Source organism: Magallana gigas, chromosome 6 (assembly GCF_963853765.1).
Source record: "Magallana gigas chromosome 6, xbMagGiga1.1, whole genome shotgun sequence".
NCBI lineage: Eukaryota > Metazoa > Mollusca > Bivalvia > Ostreida > Ostreidae > Magallana > Magallana gigas.
The window spans coordinates 43,476,571-43,481,375 of record NC_088858.1 but is presented as its reverse complement, the minus strand read 5'-3'; the positions used below and the strand labels follow the sequence as shown (position 1 = coordinate 43,481,375).

The window sequence follows — 4,805 nt, the reverse complement described above, 5'->3', positions numbered from 1 at the left end:
CATTATATCTTTGAAGAGGGTTTACCGAATCAATTTACTTGATCAAATTTGTTCATGTTAGTGTCATCAATATAGATCAACAGAATGATATTTAGGCACTGATAAATTTTAGAAATGAACTTAAATTAAGAAAAAGAAAGCCATTGAAAAATTCTACTTTCCTCCAAATTCCATTGTAAAATCAGTTCCGTTTTCATGATTAACGATTAAAAGATAGTTTGGTGGAGGTGTTTTAAATTTTACAGAAAAGTATAGTTGGATGAACTTATTTATTTAAGACGAATGCATTAAATACAAATCTGTTCTTGGTTGTCGTATGAATCGAATTGATTTTTGAGTGAAATTATATCCAAATAACCCAAAACCATCATATCATTATCTTTTTTAAAAAGTAAACACACACACAAGGCAAATCGAGCTTAGGAAGTTGTATTATGCAGTCGAAAACATAACCCTTAACTATTCAAGTACAACGCCTCCGTTTCAAATCTTATATGTCAATATGTAAATTAATTAGAATTGTTACAAAACTTATAGCAGTTTTCATAAAAGTTGTTTTATGTTGAAACTAAATGGAACTCAATTCTAATATCTGTTTGAGACTGGAATGATAACAAAATTTGGTATTTATGGTGTTGCAAAACTAGCACAAGTACATGTAACACAGAAGGAACTGTATAATGAGGAAGGTGAAGTTTTATGGTTTGATGACGAACACTATCTGATAATTGTTTTTATGTAAATAAGATCAAATTAGATTTTTCATTTGATAAATCTTTTAAACGAACACATGAAGTTATTATTCTAGACACACACCTTAAAGTATTAACTTTTACAGGAAGAAAAGGGAGCTCTATGATTGAATGATGATCATAATTTGATGATGACTAATATCCAAACACATGTAAATAAGACCAAAGTATATATGTTATTTAACCCCATACAGTCATTTCCGCCGAATTTCAGTGCTGCAGATTATGGTATGACCTTTGAAGCATCTTGATATGGTATACATACCGTTTGTTGAAACTGTAATTCTCGGGACAATAGTGAAGCCCCAGGAATAGCCTAAATTGTTATACCCCTGTAAAACAGTTACTTTATAACTCGTATATAATACGAAAAAAAGTCCAGCTTTTTGACTGTTGGACTAGAACTATTGGATTGGAACTGTTAAAATCGACTGTTACAAAAGACTGTTGACCGGTGACGTCACATTCTGCGAAAACGTGTTATTGATTAGAAGGGGTATAACAAAACAGTTGTTGACTGGGGTCGAGGGCAACAGTTGATCTGTCGGACCGGCTTGCAAATTGTTGCCCGCGGCCTTAGTCCTTGGGCAACAGTTTACGAGCCGGTCCGACAGATCAACTGTTGCCTTAGGCATTGGGCAACAGTTTACGAGCCGGTCCGACAGATCAACTGTTGCCCTCGACCCCAGTCAACAACTGTATACTATTTTGTATATTAAGATTGAATTGGAAAATCTTTGACAGTAATGCTCTGATGAACTGCTGTAACAGATTGAAGATTCTCCAATCCATGAATCGGACCAATTTTAGGACCAAAGGAAACACAAAATAAATTGAGAATGATCTGAAACCTACCCTAGCTGCTGCATTATAGTATTTTACAATGCAATCATTTTGAGAAAGTACATTTGTATATAGATTAAGATCTGTTCAAACTGTGATTTTGCGCCAATAATTCGTGGTAGACCTTAAAAGGTACACAATTTCCAAGTAAATTTTATTTTAATAAACTGATAAAGAGAAAATTGTGATGTATAGAATTTTGGGGGTTTAAACTCTAAACATAAAGCTTTCTCAATGTTAAGATTTCTCTTTTTGCTGTATGAGTCAAAACTTTGCATTGCGACAATGGGAATCCAGAGTTAAATATAAAAATTAAATACAATCTAAAAAACTGATTCTTATATATAAGCAATGAAAGTCTCTTGTTAAAGATGTTTTAATTACCAAATCAAATACCACATTATGTTAAGAGATCAGGATTATAAAAAGAAGAAATGTTTGAAACACTGAACGAGAAACACAATTTTAATTTCAGAATTCAAAAGCATTTTGCACTGAATTCTTGTCACTGTTTAAAAATTGTTGTTGCGATGGCAAGCAATAAGTGTAAATCCATTAATTAATCTTTTCAAAATCTTCTATAAGGCTAGTATAATGCATACCCGCCTAAGATGTTCCTTATCTCGCAATGAATCTGCTGACGGAGTTGTCAGAAGAATGAAACAGGTTCATTTCGCGGATGGCAATAACTATTGAGGATAATCAAAATATCCTTGGTGATTTGATGTTTTATATTATCTATAAGACGCGATAACTTCACCGACCCCATTTACAATGGCGGGAACTGAAGCGTGCTTGTAAGGAGAGACACTTTTATGAGTCTTTTGTTTTCGACGTCTGTGTGTTGGTATCACGTGACTCGTCATCTCAATGCCTTGTGCCCCTTCTATTGTTTCTTCTCATTCTGTGCCATTCAGTACCTATCAAAACACAAACAGAGTCTTTTTATTCCTCGCAAGATGTTTCTGATGAAGAAATGTATCAATTACATTAATAAACCCCGGGCATCTTACATAGGTATATTGTTATAACAATTGCCCATTACATACCAAGTAACATTTCAGATGCCCCTGCAAAGAGTGATGTTAAAAGAGCACCTGATTTCAGTCGAGATATAATATTATCTATTTAGGTCGTTTCCTTCAGAATGTATATTTCTTTTCTGATATTATAATGTATTCAATAATTCTGCTTCATCACATTTGGGCTTGATTAAACAGCCAAACCACATCCCAAGGAATGTAAAGATATTATTGTTTGAAGGAATTAGTCCAGAAATTCTATCTCTCATGGAGAAAATACCATACTAGGACAACGTTGTTTCTGTAACTTATTTTGACAACTATTAAGTTGAATTTACTTTAAGCATTCGTTGTTTCGATTAAGGACAAGGTTGAGGATCTAATGTACTCCTTTCTGAAGAAAATTCTACCATTTACCTTTTACAGATAAATTATTTCCAATGATAAATTTTCTCGATTTTAATTCAAAATAAAATTCAAGAGCGTAGCTTTCCAAACTGTGGCATTTGAAATTTAATTTTTGCATAATTCATATTTGTTTTAAATTTCATTTAATATTCCTTTGCAGTACGTATGACGACTTATCAATTAAATTGATTACTTATTACATTGCAAAATTTTCATTTTGATGTTTGCACTTTATTTCCAATGAAAATCTTTTAAGAAATGTCACTTTTTCGAAATGTTTGTCAATGTCTTGCACATTATTCAAACTGGTTCTTTAAGGAGGCAGAATTATCAACAAATTACCCATCAGATCTATTGGAAAAACTTTAAAATATGGTATCTTTTTTCAGAAACAATATAATAAAGAACAAAGAAAATATCGAAATATTTTGACTTTAAAATTTTAACATTTTCTATATCTTTATATAGAGCTCATCATTTTAGGAAATTCATTGAGTCTAGAAATGTCGACGATTATCTAGCCAATGATTTGACTGTTCCTGTAAAGTATTTTGATACCTTAATGATTTTTTAAAGATAAAGCGTTTCTATTGTGATTTTGCTTTAGTAGTTTGAAACTTTTACTGTATGATTGCAAACCTAATGCAATTCATGTTCTTAAGATCGTCGTAATCATTTTTAGACTCTGTTGATCTTCTCTAAAAGAAGGGCTCTGTACATACATGTACCCCAATTTAAGATAAAATAATATATGGATTTTTTCTACACTAAATTATAGTTTATAGCTTAACAAATCATATCTTAAAATTTTAGGTAGATCTGGCGGTTAATTTGTTGACCATCAAGCCTTCTTTTCATTCTGTAAATGAACGTAGTATCAAAAGATTAATATCTACACGAAAAGAAGAGAGTAGCCTACCTTGATGAACAATCATTTCCCCAGTCATTCCCCCATCTGAAATTTTCTTATGATGCAAAGAACCTTGTACTAAAGCTTTTAAGCAACCCTTGAGAAATTGTTTAGAAACATACCTTTTAACTCTATTTTCTGATTGTTTACACAATTTTGTTCATCTTTCTTCTCCTGGTCCTCTTTAAAGATTTAAACTGAAAGATGCTAATTGTGTGAATTGTTGATTCTTTCTTACAAAGCATCTTTTTATTTATTCAATAACCATTCAATACTTTGTTTTTCGTTGAAAAAAAAAATAAAACAGAAAAAAAACTTAAAACGGATGCACAAAAAACCTACGGATCTTTTCAACAAAAACACTATGCGAGTGTCCCCTATTGCATTCAAATCTTCTGTTATAATAAAGGATGTGTTTACCCTGAGTTTTTGTATTTTTGTGGTTTTATTTATTGAATAAGAAACAAATTTTCCATTCCAATAAAAGGATTTTTAAAAAATTGTCCTTATTCAGAGAAAAATAAATAATTTTAGTATATAAATGAAAAAAGCGTCAATAAAAGCATTTTAGATTAATGGTAAAATAATGTAGGCGTCTGTTTACCTGAAAATATCAATACTTTCATAGTTGGAACTATAATTTCTACAGAACAATAATAGGAAGATTACATCACTGCATCACTTTTAGTAATCAAAATGTGATGAATTTTGACCATTAATTAATTTATTAATGGTCAAAATTAATTTTGACCATTAATCTAATCATAAATGTATTGACCATTGTCTTCATTTAATAATGAAGATATTTTCTATCACATAAATGGGGGAAATTGCACTACAAGTACTACTAATAGTAATTAAAATCAAGCT

The 4,805-nt window shown here is 31.1% G+C and overlaps 1 long non-coding RNA gene across 1 annotated transcript; it reads right to left on the bottom strand.

The window, feature by feature from the left end:
- Positions 1-2,047: 2,047 nt before the first annotated feature.
- On the bottom strand, positions 2,048-4,070 carry LOC109618515 (uncharacterized). Its single transcript, XR_002199391.3, has 2 exons — positions 3,945-4,070; positions 2,048-2,515 (listed from the first exon to the last, which is right to left on the bottom strand). It is a non-coding gene; the product is annotated as an uncharacterized lncRNA (long non-coding RNA).
- Between the last annotated feature and the right edge of the window lie 735 nt (positions 4,071-4,805).